The 14,274-nt window shown below is 49.1% G+C and overlaps 1 protein-coding gene and 1 long non-coding RNA gene across 5 annotated transcripts in view; one reads left to right on the forward strand and one right to left on the reverse strand.

The window, feature by feature from the left end:
• The window catches only part of LOC309620018, an 878,206-nt gene that overhangs the window by 515,734 nt on the left and 348,198 nt on the right, over window positions 1-14,274 (forward strand). The gene's annotated exons all lie outside the window — the stretch shown is intronic.
• The window catches only part of RAI2 (retinoic acid induced 2), a 406,186-nt gene that overhangs the window by 14,770 nt on the left and 377,142 nt on the right, over window positions 1-14,274 (reverse strand). The gene's annotated exons all lie outside the window — the stretch shown is intronic.

The raw sequence follows: 14,274 nt of genomic DNA on the forward strand, positions 1-14,274 counted from the left end.
AGAAGTGTGCCTTGAGATCTCATAAAGAGCCAGGCACATGACGAGGCCAGAGACAGCTCCCTTTCCAAAAGCAAAATGTTCCAGAGATGCTCAGCTTGGCCAATGTGCTCCTTTGCTAGAATATAATTTGGGCCCTCAAGAAAGTTCTTTTAATCATATTTGTGCTGGCTAGAATGCAAGATGTTCCTGGGATGAGTCATAGAGGGAGTTTCTCTTCTAGTGATCTTGTGTTCCAACTCAGGGCCCGAAAAACAATAAATAAACAAATGCCACTTCACTTCATCAGCTGCATACCGCCTAAAAATAATAATAATAGTAACCTCGACCTGAGAAGTACGCAGACAATGCAGGAAGAGGGCGGAGAGTGCTTGTCTTTTCAACAGGGAGCCTTCTTTCTGGAATTCTGTTTTGTCAGAAGCACCCCTCTGCCTGGAGACAAGCTCTCTCAAGAACAGAACAAGGCACTCTGCAGAATCTTTGGGTTGGTGAGTCTTTGGAAATTCTAGAAAGGCACTCTATCTTAAAGCAAGTATCGTGGCTGCGGCTAATATAGCATAAACAATGCAAGGGTGCTGTATGGGGAGGAAAGGCTGCAGTATAACATCTGGCTAGTTGACGATGAAGATTATAGGTGTTATTTCCTATTTTCTTTCGGGGAAGAGTTCTGGAACGTGTGTTCACACACACACATGCATACACCCCACGGTGGGCAAGCAGGAATGAGTCCGCCTGTCGTCCCTCTAACACTCGAGGTGGTCCCCAAACCAGGATCCATGATAATTCTCCTTTGTCCTCACCTGCTCCACCCCTGAGTTCCACTCATTAAACCTTTGCTCCCAGAAGTGACAATGTGAACTGGGTCTTGCCACGGGGGCAGGATTTCAGGAGATGAGATGGTGGAATGAGCTGGGTGGGCGGTCCAGAGGCAGGAGGAAAGGCACAAGAGGGGTGTAGAGCCTGGGGCCCGGGGCTGGGGAGGGTCTGAGGGAGAGACAGGGTGCTGTGAACATGAGAGGCGTGTTGGGCTCCTCCAAAGGGGTTTAAAAGTTGCCCTTCAGGGCTTCCCTGGTGGCGCAGTGGTTGAGAATCTGCCTGCCAATGCAGGGGACGCGGGTTCGAGCCCTGGTCTGGGAAGATCCCACATGCCGCGGAGCAACTGGGCCCGTGAGCCACAATTACTGAGCCTGCGCGTCTGGAGCCTGTGCTCCGCAACAAGAGAGGCCGCGATAGTGAGAGGCCCGCGCACCGCGATGAAGAGTGACCCCCACTTGCCGCAACTAGAGAAAGCCCTCGCACAGAAACGAAGACCCAACACAGCCATAGATACATACATACATACATAAATAAAAAGAATGTAAGCAGACAAGAATAGCATTAAAAAAAATAAATAAATTAAAAAAGTTGCCCTTCAGCAATGAACCCATGCGCCAAAGGATTGCCGACTCAACCAACGCAATTTTGATGTTTCCACAGGCCCTGCTGAAGAGAAGGTCATGATTCAGTCATGAGACCATTAGATAGGGAGGGAAAGAGTGAGTAGATTAATTTGCGGGACTTTGCTAGCTCTCCCCTCCCCCTCACACACGCACAAACACACACACACACACACACATACACACACACTCACACTCACAAGTTGAGAATAATAAGCTATTTACTAAGCATTTGCTTATTATGTGCCAGGCGCCCTGCTAGGCGTTTCACATTCATTTTCTCATCCACTTTCTCAGCAGCCGCAGCAGATCAGTACCACCTTGGTTTCAATTGGTTTGTTCGCTTTTCTTTTTCCCCCACAAACTGAGGAAGGCAGGTCTGGGGGATGGTGGGGGAGGGGAAGAGAAGGCCCCACGCGGGGGGCTGCTGAGGGTGGCGAAGGGGGAGTGTCTTCTTGCCTCTGGCCAGAGCCTAGAACTCCCTGGCCTGCTTCTGCCCCTGCAGCAGGCCTCCACCTGAGCTCCCCGCTCCACCACTGCCCCTGCACCAGCCACCCCTGGCCCCTGAAGGACAACGCTCTCTTCCTAAACCTCAACGAATCCCAGGTAAGGGTTCATTCCCACCCTTCCCAGAAAAGTATGTCATCTGTGGCCAACCGGCCAGCTGTTCGCCATACCCATCTCTTCATCTGCCTGGACTACGTTTCCCAGCCTCCCTTGCAGTTTGGTGCGGCCACGCCCCTGAGTTCTAGCAAACAGAATGTGGGTGGAAGTGATGCACAGCACTTCCAGGACTGGCTCCTACAAACCTTCCATGCACGATGCCCCAACCTCTTTCGCCTCCCCTCAGCTTGATGCACAGGGACCTCCTGGAAGCCACCTGATGGAGACAGTGGAGCCACAAGACGGAATCTGCACACCTGACTCATGGCTTGGTGGAGGGCGACCGGCCATCGGCAACATCCACTTTGGGCTTTATGTGAGGAAGGAATAAACTTCTGTTGTACTTGAGCCGCAATACACATTCGACTTGTTCAGAACAGCAGCTGGCATCACCTCACCGGACACCGTGCTTGCCGGGACGGCTCTGTGCACAGCGAGTGCTGGGGGCAGGCAGACTTGCAGCCTCCGAGCAACTCGAGCCCCACTGGCTGAAAGCAAAACGGCGGGAGCCGCGCAGGTGCTCAGAGCCCAGTTCTGAGCCTCCACGTGCAAACTTTCCTGCACTAAAAGCACTGACTCCCTTGGCTGTTCTTCCTCACTTGAATCGATTTATGAACATGGGTTCGGGACCATTCTTTGCTTGGTTCCTGCGTAAGTCTCCACTGAAAGAGTCCATTTCCTTGGCATTCACAGAGCTGGCGGGGTCGGGAGAGGCCAGGGGGAGCGGAGCTGCCATCAGAGAGCAGAGAAGGCCAGTCTTTTAGCAGCCTTCCGCCCTGGAGACCCCCAGGGGCCCACCCGTGCGAGTGGGTAGGGGTGTGGGAGGGAGAAGCGGCGGGGCCCTGGCTCAACGCAGGCAAACAGACCCAGGAAGCTGGCGGGCCTGGCATCTGGCCAGAGGAAGCTGCTAGGACCATAACACCCCCTTCCCTCTTTGTACCCTTTGATGCTTTGCTGGTTTGAAGAGCAGGGAGGCCTGGGACTTCTGCCCTTTCCCCAGCCACACGGGATTCTTTAGAGGAAAGGTCCCTGTGGATCTTCCTTTCGGGGGGTCCACCATCCATGCTTCAAGGGGCTCGGCCAGCTTTCCCTTGGTGCCCTACATCATTGATTGTCCGGGCAAAGACTGCCCTTTCAAAAGTATCCTCCCCTCCACCAATCACGGATGTTTCACTACTAGCAAGCTCTTGTGCGATGTTTGACATTACCGCCCTCTTTCTGGGTTTCTCTCCAAAATACCCATCCGTCTAAAGACTCTGGGGCATTGCCACACTGGAGCAAACTGATCAGAATACTTTCTACACGGTACGGGCACCCTCACCTACAGTGGGACGTTTCCTGCCCGCGACTTAAGTGAAGCCCTAACGCAGCCAGCCAGCCAGCGCCGTCATCAACACACTCCCCGGGGTTGTGGGGAGGTGTCAGCTCACGTTCAGACCAGGGAGGCCCAAGCCTGGGCTGCTACCGGAGGAGCTCTAGTTAGCCCTTCATCTCTAGCAATACTCGAAGCTTGGCTAGCAGAGCACAGGGGATATTAGAAATGCTCTTTTGGTGGTAAAATGGGTGGCTTGCTAATTAGCGTGATGACTGTTAGAAATGGGTAAAATTAGTGATAGTCAAGGTACACAGATTAACTAAAGTATTTGCGAGGCGCTCCCCAGCCTTGTATGGGTAGGGTTGGAGAAGTCAGGAAAGCGGTAACCAGCACCCCCAGGGATGGTTCTGATGCTCGCCACCTAAGTGGTCCCATGCCTGGCAACTGGTTTTGGAGGATTTCCAGTTGCCTAGGCCAACTACAAGGTAAGAAATTGGAAATGTCATATCCCCGTTGAGTGGAGCTTTCATACCATGTGTGATCACAGAAGCTGAAAAGACAGCAGGATTGTGAGCTGGCCTGTGCCTCCTGGCTACTTAAAGCTTAGATTCTCAGCGTCTGTGTGTGAGTGTGCGCGTGGGGCACGATCTGCCCCCCTGCGGTTGTCACGGTGGCATTCTGAGCTCCCCTCGTGGGAGCCCCTCCCTCCTCCACTCTGACTCCTGGCCTGCCTCTTGCTTTGTCCTGCCTTCCCCCGCTGGGGCTCTGGCCTTGAGCTTGCCCTGCGGCAGTCTGTAGACAGCCCTCAGGGCTGGAAAGACTCCGCTTCAGGGACAGGGATGACAAGCAGAGACCTCCTCACCATAAAAATGTAACACTTTGCTTCCCCTCCACAGGACCTTTTCAGTGTCCGAGCTCGCATTGACTGACATGCTTGAAAATTCTTAAAAATGTCCTTTAAAAGAAAAACCTAAAGGATCATATCACATCCATTAGAATGACTAAAATAAAAAAGACCGTAACACCAAAAGTTGGTGAGGATATGGAGCAACTGGAACGCTCCTACACTGTTGGTAAAACGGCACAGCCACTTTGGAGAACGGTCTGGCAGTTTCTAATGAGGTTAAACAACTGCCCATCCTCAGGCTGAGCGATTCCACTCTGAGGTATCCTCCCAAGAGAAATGGAAACATATATTCATAAAAGACTTGTATACAGATGTTCATAGCAGTCTGGTCATAAGAGCCACAAACTGGAAACAACCCAAATGTCTGTCAACAGGTGAATGGATAAACACAATGGGCAACACCCACACGGTGGACCTCTACTTGGCAATAAAAAGCAGAGAACTCCTGCCACAAGCAATGACATCGATGTTTCGAAAACACTGTGTTGAGCAAAAGAAGCCAGATACAAAAGTGTACATGCTATAAGATTTCATTGACACAATTCAAAAGCAAGCCAAAAAATGTATAATGATAGGAATCAGAAAGTGGTTGCTCTGGGGAGTGGGGAGGGGGAAGGACTTTCCTGGGGTGATGGAAATTTTTATAGCCTTTTTCAGGCGGTGATTACACAGATGCACACAATAGTCAACACTGATGTATCTGACCACTTAAGAATCATTTGATTTTATGTTAATCGTCCCTTGATTTAAGAAACTAGACATTGAAAATACTATCAAACTGCAAAATAGAAAAAACCACCCAAAATGGTTCTGTGTGTGTACATGGTGAGTTTTGACCAATTCTGAGCATAGTGAAGGGAGGTAAGATGGAGCAGAGGATTCTGCTAGTAAGGGGGAGTAGGTTACCCCCAGGGCACCTGCCAGGGGCCCTTTATCCCAGGTACAATCGGAGGAGGCAGAGTCGGCCTCCAAACAAATGCTCAATGAAATAAAAGAACAGAGGCCCCAAAGGAAGCTGGCCCAGGAGTGTGGGATAGCTATCAGGCTTTGAGCCAAAACCACTTTCCAGGAAATGCCAATATTTTTGTGTTTGGGAAAGGGAGGGAGTATTAAGGCAAGCAAGAGCCAAAACGTGTTGGTCTTTGCACAACAACTGCTGCCTGACTGAGGGGCCCTGTGGGAGAAGCTTCAAAGTGCTGCTACCGAGATCTCCTCCAAGGGTCTCTGTGGTGGGGCATCCAGAAAAGCCTGGGCAGGAGCGGTAAAGTTGGAAGTTCATTAAGGGCAAAGATCTATTTTGCATGGGGGAGAGGCATCTTCTATTTCCCTAGTAAGAGGCCACAGCAGTCTCGCCCATTCACCGTGGTGTTCAGCCCTCAAATAGCCCAGGGCGGCTTTCTGACATATTGGCACAGGCATGAGCTTGTGAATCAGGCCTGCCGCAGACCCCTGGCTCTGCCCCTTCAGAACTCTGTGGCCTTGGGAAAGTGACTCAGCCTCTCTGAGCTGCAGTTCCCCTGCCTGTGAAATGGGGAAAATAACGCCTACTGCTGGTTAAGTAGAAATTGCCTGGTGCCCAGTAATTGCTCAATGGAGAATTGTGTCTGGGCTCCAAAGGTCTTTCCCGGTCATCCATGCCAAACTCTCGACTGGAGTGGAGACCTCCTCCAGACGAATTAGCATTCATTTTAAAATCTTTGGACCGCAGGTGCACAGAATTTGTGTAGTCATCATCTTTGGTTCATAACACTGTTCCATGCATGGCTTCCCTTTTTTTGGTTTGTTTTATTTTTAATATTATAACATTTAAAATAACAAAATAAACACTCATGAAGGCATGGCCCACTCAACAACATGTGGGTCTGTTTCTGGACTTTATATTCTCTCAGTTCCTTTGTTTACCCCTGCACCAGCGTCAGAGTGTCTTATTATACTTTCTGACGGGGCTAAGTGCTAAGAAGAAAATAAATCAGGGTTAGTGACCCAGGGGAATGGGGTGGGGGAGAGACTACTTCAGGGAGTAAAGCCCTGAAAGATGAGGAAACACCATGGCACAGCAACTTTCCAGCACTGCAAGAAGTGTGTGTGTGTGTGTGTGTGTGTGTGTATGTGTGTGTGAGAGAGAGAGAGAGAGACAGAGACAGAGACAGACAGAGATAGAGACAGGGAGACAGAGGAGGGGAGTGAGCAAGTTCCTGAGTGACAGAAAAGAAAGGCAAGGGACTAGATCCTGCCCGGCCTTCTACTTTTCATTTCACAAAGGCTACTTAAGTACAACCCATTTTGCAGATGAGGAAACAAAGGTAGAGAAAAGGTGACTTGCCCCAGGCCACACATCCTGGGACAAGATTATGGCTCGAATTCAAAGTCCCCTCTGTTCAAGGTGATGTTCCTGGCAAGATGTTCCTGGCAACACACTGTTCCTCTGGGCCCTCAAATGCCTCCAAGTGGCTTTCAGGTAATGAGGTTATAAGTAGCATGTTGAAATGGTGTTCTTCCAACCAGAAGTTCTTTATTGCAAAAAAGATTATTAGGATTCTGACATTTTTTAATGGCCTTAGGGCCATGTCAAAATCCATGTGAATATTTCCAAGGTATTTTCTTATCATGGGTGATATTCTCAAGAGAAAAATCAAGGATACGCTGGTGATGTTCTCTGAAATTTGAGGTGGGTGCTATGACCACATAAGCAGGACAAAGAAGTTTTCTTAATAATCTACAAATAAGTGAGAAATATACAAGTAGTAGATTAATACTTTTACATGTATTTTAATGCCATCCCTTCAGTTCAACACATAAAAATTCTTACTCCTAAAATATGGATGGAAATATTAAGGTCAGAGTTTAAAGGCTCACCTACCCTTTTCTTTTGAAACTCTGAGCCGGGTACAGGGTACAAGATAAAACCGGGACGGAGCGCCGTGACTAAAGACACTGGAGTCAGTCTGACCTGCATTCCCTATTAAACCTTCAGGGTAAATGGATTTCTCAAATCTGTTTTCCTCGTTGACCTGACCGGCTAATCCCTTCCTTCTAGGAGGAGATTTCAGCCCCTCCACTCTGCGACTCATCTGTGGCAACAGACCCACGTGCTGTTTCCATCCTGTGTCCCCACACTGGGCTCCGATACAACTGCAGAAATTATGACTCAAGAGATCACAATTACTGACTTCCGAGAGCCTCTGACTTCTCCCGGGAGAATAAGCAGATGAGAAGCTCTACGTATTTTCAAAGAGACAAATTCAGGCTGTTTCGGAATCATGCCCAGGCTTTTCTCTGCCTCTCATTTTTCTTGTGAGGACAATCCTGAAAGTACACAGATGTGAGGGCGCTAATGGCAGAAGGGCCTGACATCTTTTGGCGCAGGTAAGAACCGTCTGCTTTTAGTTACTTAAGCTGTGTCTCCACGGTGGATGCAACTAAAGTGACTCAGACTTTTGGCTGAGAAGCTGCTGAATGATTCCCTTGCTAAGCTCTCTGTGCTAAGCCACTCTTTGCCACTGTGGAAGAATCGGGACGCTGGCAGACCTCACAGGTGTACCCTCACTTACACCCCGAAGCTCCGATTTGAGAAAGAAAATACAATGCTGAAGCATAACTAATCCAAGACAATCCCTTCCGACTGGTAGAGAAGAGCCTCACTTAATGAAATGGGCTGGAGATGCCCAGCTCAGCCGCAGACCAGCTGTGGGAACAGGAGCAAGTTCCTGAACCTCTCTATGCCTCAGTGTCCTCGTCTGTACAATGGGGGTCAGAGCAGTATCTGCGCTGCAGGGTTGTGAAAGGGAGTGAGCCGGTTACCATGCAAAACACTTAGAACAGTTCCTGGCACACAGTACGTGCTCAATAGGGGCGAGCTATTATTATAATAAAGACAGGGAGCCAAAGGACCCTCACTGTGGAACACTAAATAAATGAGGTGAGAATTTCATTTTAAACTATAAATAAGCAATAAAGGAGATGAAAAGAAGGTGATTTTTCTTCTCAGCAGTTTTAAGCCTGGCATGGTGCTGGCCACGGTGGGCAAGGTGTGCAAAGGAACAGTAACTGCCGTTAAGTCTGAAGCGACAAGTGCAAGGTCAAGAGCAGAGGCAGTAGGGACCTGATGGAGGGCTTTCATTAGGCCAGACTCCCCGGGATGGAGAGCGTGGAGGGACAATCAACTCGGGCTGCACACGAGACTCGGCTGGGGAGCTTTGAAAGATCCGGATACCCAGGCCACATCCCAGACCAATGAAATCAGAATCTTCCATGGTCGGCCCGGGTGTCAGGATCTGTTAGAGTTCCTTAGGTGATTAGAACGTGCAGCCAGGGGCGAGGACCCCACCTTCAGGTCTGCCCACGCACCTCCCAACATGAATGAGCGCTTTTCCTGGTCAGTCATCAGGAGGCCCAGACACACAGTCTCAATTCTCATCACAGAGACAGAGAACACCCACCAGCCCATCCAGGGCAGGAGCTGATTAGTATTTGTGTATGAGTCCACAGTGCCTGGGACACCGTCTTGGTGCGGAATCCCTCAGTGAACAGACACATGGATGGTTGAATGAATGAATGAGTGAATACTGCACCATAGCAAATGTCTGCTGATATGGAAGTAAACTTGGTTAAAAACTTTCTGGAGGGCAATTTAAAAGCATTCATACCCACTGACCCAGAAAATCTACTTCTTGGCATCACCCCAAGGCAATGAAGGCCCTGGCTGGATTTTCTCCCAAGTGCCTGCAGTTCTGATTAAAGAGAGCTCCATGGGCAACAGAAGAGGAAGAGCGGGTAGTCCCGGGCGCCCATGCTCTTGAAATTCCACTTCCGTGGGGAGGTGGGAAAAGGGCACCCTCAGGCAAGGCCAGTATTGTTTTTTCTTTCATGAGGGATTGAGATTTGCACAGACTTTCAGATAAGAACTCAGCCTAGACCCCCAGAGTTCCACGGAGTAAGCACAAGAGAGGTTCTCCTAGATAGGAGAGAGATTACAGAAACCCAGCAGCCAGTCAGTCACCTAGGCTATTAAAAAAAAAAAATCACAGGAAGGCAGGGCCCGATGTTAGACTGTGAGCAGAGCGGCCCCCTCTCAGCCCCTCCCCAACCCCAGGACGGGTTAACTACAAAATGTGCCCCCAAGTGGTTACTGATGGGACCCAGTCCTGCCAGGCGGTAAAGACAAAGGTGTTGGCATTCTGAAGCCTTGTCTAACACACTGAAGATGGGTATTTGCCTTGAGGGAGTCAAAAACCTTCCCTTTCTGAAGACAGGATGGATTCGCCTTTGAGTTCGTCCTGAAGGCACTATAAATGAGGGTGAATCCGTTTGTCCAGAACCAAGGTCTGCCCCTCAGGACGGAACCTCTACCGGGCAGGTGATGAGGGATCTTCTACACTGTGTGGGCAACAGCATTAAACTAATGAAACTTTGAATTAGGAGCTGGAATCAAGAAGAACAAATCTTGCAAATATGCCTTTAAAAAGTCAAACTATCCCATCTGAAGTCATTAAATGTGTTTGTATGTGTATGTACTTCTTGGTACTTAAGAGAAAATAGAATCATCTTTAAATTTAAAAACATTCCCCGGGTAAGACCACTTATAAGAAGTTTAGTCCAGAAAAAATATTATTCTTGTGTTACAAAATCAAAGCAGTGGAGGAAAAAAAAAAAAATCAAAGGGAACGATCAGTCAGGAAAAATGTCAGGGTTCCAAAATGCTGCGGGAGACCGCAGAAAAAGCACGGTCATATTTAAGCTTGGGCTAAACATACTTTTTTTCTACAGTCACTTTTCACCAAGTGTAAGTTTATATATGCTTTGTCAAATGCCTCTTTAAGGATTTATCCTGAGGGATTTCCTACAATTCTTGGGCTTAAAAGTTCAGGCAAGGTTACAGAGGTGGGTGGACTTTAGAAGTGAAAGGCCATACAGAGGACAGCCGTCAGAACACGGCACTGGAGGCTCAGGCCACCACTCTGAGCCCTGCGTGGCCCACCTAGGAGGGGCCTGCGTAGTTCTCCCATGTCACAGGCAGCCCCCAGCCTCGGGCAGCCATTCTGCAATGAACTTGGGTCATGGATCGCCCAGAGGCCCAGAGGCCGTTTGTGGCTGGGCTGGCACTGTCCCGCAACTGGAAACACCAAAGAGGTTGACAGCAGGCACTTGGTGATGTCATGGACACCAAGGATGACATCACCACCACCAACATCATTGTGACCATTGCTGTTAGTTGAGAGAATTGAAGCCAAATAACTCCGTGCAAAGCTGACCAAAGCAGTGTTAAGAACTGTTATCAAATTATTGATCCCTTGCAATGCAAATGCCTATTCCTTGGTGAGACTGTATGTTCTAAAACCAAAAGACAGAGGGCGCAGCTGCTGTCTACTTCTCCGCTGCAACTGCTCTTCTTACGTCATGTTGACCACGTGGCCAGATCCACTGAGTCAGCCCTCATGTTACTCATCTCTATAGCGCTCCACACAGTTGGCCATTCCTTCCTTCTTTTCAAACATAAATCAGAGTGTTTTACTCAGCTCACTGGCTTCTCACTGGACTTTAAACTAAAAGCCAAGTCCTACAAAGCCCTATCAGACTGGCCCCACTTTACCCCTTTCCAATCTCTGCTCCTATCACTTTCCTCCTCCATCAGAATACTTCTTCTTTTCTTAGAACTACCACACTCTTTCCTGCCTCGGGGCCTTTGCACTGGCCGTTTCCTCGGCTTGGAATGTCCTTCTCACAGCTGGTTCCTGGTCAGCCTTTAAGTCTGAAAAGCAGTCTCGTTAGAGAAGATTCTATGACCATCTGTAAGCCCCCAACTTCATCCCAGCTGTTCTCTCTCACATCAACTTCTATGTGTCTCTCCTTCAGCATTTGCAAATTATCTTTTTTCCCCTCGATCTACTATTTATAGTCTGTCTCCTCCACTCCATCTGGAAGGTAAGCCCCTCGTCTGCCATGTTCATCGCAGTATCCCCAGCACCTGGACTAACACTCCGTCTATAGACAGTGCTCAGTGACTATTTGGAGGAAGGAGGGGAGGGGAAGAAAGAGGGAAGGAGAGAGGGAGGGAGGGAGGACAGTGTTCCCAGCTAGCGTACCTAACGACTGGACTACCTCACATTCTTCCCAGAGGTGCCGCTAACTTTTGAATAATGGGTTCCATGTATTTTGGCTATAGCTGAAGCTATACAGAGTTGAGTCGCTGGCAAATGGAGTGTTGAGCTGACGGCAAGGTGAAGTAGGGTTCCACTTATGATAAACAAGAAGCCCCGCATGGGGTGCTAAGGCCTGATGGTGTGTCCACTGGGATACTGAGGGCTTTCCTTGGGGACTATATAGGAGAGCACGGCCAGGGCAGTGCTTCTTACTAATTTACTTACTGACTTACACACCTAAGTTACTGTTGGCTCATGGCCAAACTCTGAGCACCTGGAAGGTAGGGGTGGGGCCTTGTTCAACGCCCAATAAACATTTGTTGAATGGCTGTATTTAACAGAGGTTCTGCATCCAGATTATTTATGTTTTATTTACAGAACACTTACACAAAGTGCTTATTATGTGCTGGTACTCTTCTAAATGCTTATAAGTATCCAATCCTCACCAACAACCCCACAAGGGAGACGCTGTTATTATCACTTCTTCACGGATGAGGAAAGAGTGGCATGAAGAGAACAGGGGACTTGCTACTCAGTGGCAGAGCTGGGATTTGAACTAGGGCCACGGCACTGTGTACCAAGGACAGGTGGGAGGGAGGGCAGCAAGGAGAAAGGGGAAGTGGGAAAGTTGGAGGCTTACCTACCCCTTAAGGGAACCTGGGTGGTGCAGGGTTTATATGCCTGAGGGAAGGTGGGGAGATGGAATTTGGGGGCCCCCTGCCCCCCACAGCAGATCTCTTCCTCCTTTCCTATTTCTACTCTAGGTCTCGGCCAGCGATTCTCAACCTGGTGTGATTCTGTCCCTGCTGCCAAGGGGACATCTGGCAATGTCTGGAGACATTTTTTGTTGTCACAACTTGCGAGAGGAGGGCGCTAAGGCACCTAGGGAGCGGAGGCCAGGGATGCTGCCAAAACATCCTACAGAGCGCAGGGCGGGCCTACAACAAAGACACACCTGGTCCCGGTCCACAGTGCCAAGGCGGAGCAAACGTGCCGATCCAGAGGCCACCTTTCAGAAAGCGCACGAACGCGGTGGCGAGGCCAGCAAGGGAAGGCCCATCTGGGAATCCCTGAGAAATGCCGCCTGGGTCCTGCTTCACCTCTACCAAGTCTGAAGGGCAGAAGGCCAGCGCCTCCCCCCCGCCCTCCTCTCTGCTGTCCTCCTGGCACCACAGCCGCTCCCTCCTGCTGAGAAGCTAAGGGCAGCCCGGCCCACCCGGCACACAGCAGAGGCTGCTAATATCTACTTCCTTTGGCAGCTTCGTAAGACTCTTGGCTTGGAACCTGGTATTCCTCGAGCCCTTTTTCTTAATTACATTCTAGAGCTGAAGGGCAGCCTATGTATAATTCAGAAACGAACAGTCCTACCTCTGATGGCTCTCAAACATGCCAAATAGAACAGAACGCGCCGTTCCTCCAAAGAAATGATGAAGGTCTCTTGAGAAGCCAGTGGACCTTGAGGAGCCCAGCTTGGGCTGAACAAGATCTCCAAGCTGGACCCCAGGGCAGAACCACAGATCATTTAAAATGCTCTTTATAGATGACAACAAGAAGAAAACGCAGCATCAGACTTGGGGTTGGAGAGAGTGGGGAACTAGGTCGGGGTAAATCCTGAAGGCCTGGCTTCAATGCTGGCTGTGCCCCTGAGCTCTGGAACCTGGATCATCACTCTACCTCACCCACTTGTGGAGTGGGGTTCCCGACATCCCTGGAAAGATGCTGTGAGGGTCAGCAGGGGATGCTGTAAAAGGGCCTCACACTGTGCAGATGAGAGTAGAGCCTTGTCAAACGTTTGTTCGTTCCCTCGCCCTAAACGATCACCATTTATCCTTTTAACCATCCCGACACCCGAGGGATCCAAAAGTTATTTATATCTCTAGCCCACCAACCCAGGAGCAGTCAGATGTCCTGAGTACTCAGCAGAATAATAACAAACAAAAATAAACCTTGAGAAGCACTGTATTTGGCTTGATTCAAAGTCATTTAAAGGAATCATATAGTTCATTGGATTTTAAAATTGGGCTTCAGCTAATGAATAAACGTATAATCCAGAGTCAATGGCATTTGCAGAGATGCTATTTCATGGCCAGTTGTGTGGCAAAAAATTGTCTGGGATGGTACGGATAGGATCCTGTCCAGAGGAATGGACTAGGCCAGCAGTTCTCAAATTGGGCTAATCATCAAAATCCCCAGGAGAGCCCTCTGAGCGTACAGATTCTCTGTGTGACCCTCAAGAGCCTGGCCCAATACATCTGACGGGGTCCGGGAATGTGCAGGTCCCAAACTCCCGCCAGGTGATTCTAAGGTCAGTCGACTGGATTTAGGAACCTCTTGATGAGGTTTCTAAATTGTGCGAGGCAACTGACCAAGTGCCAGGCACTAAACCATGATCCTTAAATCACTTTCAAAATCCTTAACCAAGATACTTCCCAAGCATCGTTTGAAGCTGCGTTTGCTTTTACATCTAAGAGAACATTTTTAGATACGGGATTTGTTTTCCTTCCAGCAAGATGCTCTACATCACTACTACCAATTAGGCAAGTTCATTTAAAAGCTTTGAATCCGTACTTGTAAAATTCCCCCTTTGCTCATCCAACTTTATGTCTAAACAGTGCAGCTGACGGCTGTACGGTTCCACTTATGAATTCTACTCTTGTGAATGTATTTCCAAAATTGTTTCAGAATTTCTTTGTCTGGGAAAGCCAGAACTGCTGTTTTTAATAATAACATGGTTTAAACATAGCTATCCAGGTCACCCCAGAACACAGCACACAGCACCCAGAGAACCTTCTCTGTTAAAAATGAAGACTGCCCCCA

The sequence above is a fragment of the Balaenoptera borealis genome (genome assembly GCF_965194805.1).
Source record: "Balaenoptera borealis genome assembly, chromosome: X".
In the NCBI taxonomy this organism is placed as follows: Eukaryota; Metazoa; Chordata; class Mammalia; order Artiodactyla; family Balaenopteridae; genus Balaenoptera; species Balaenoptera borealis.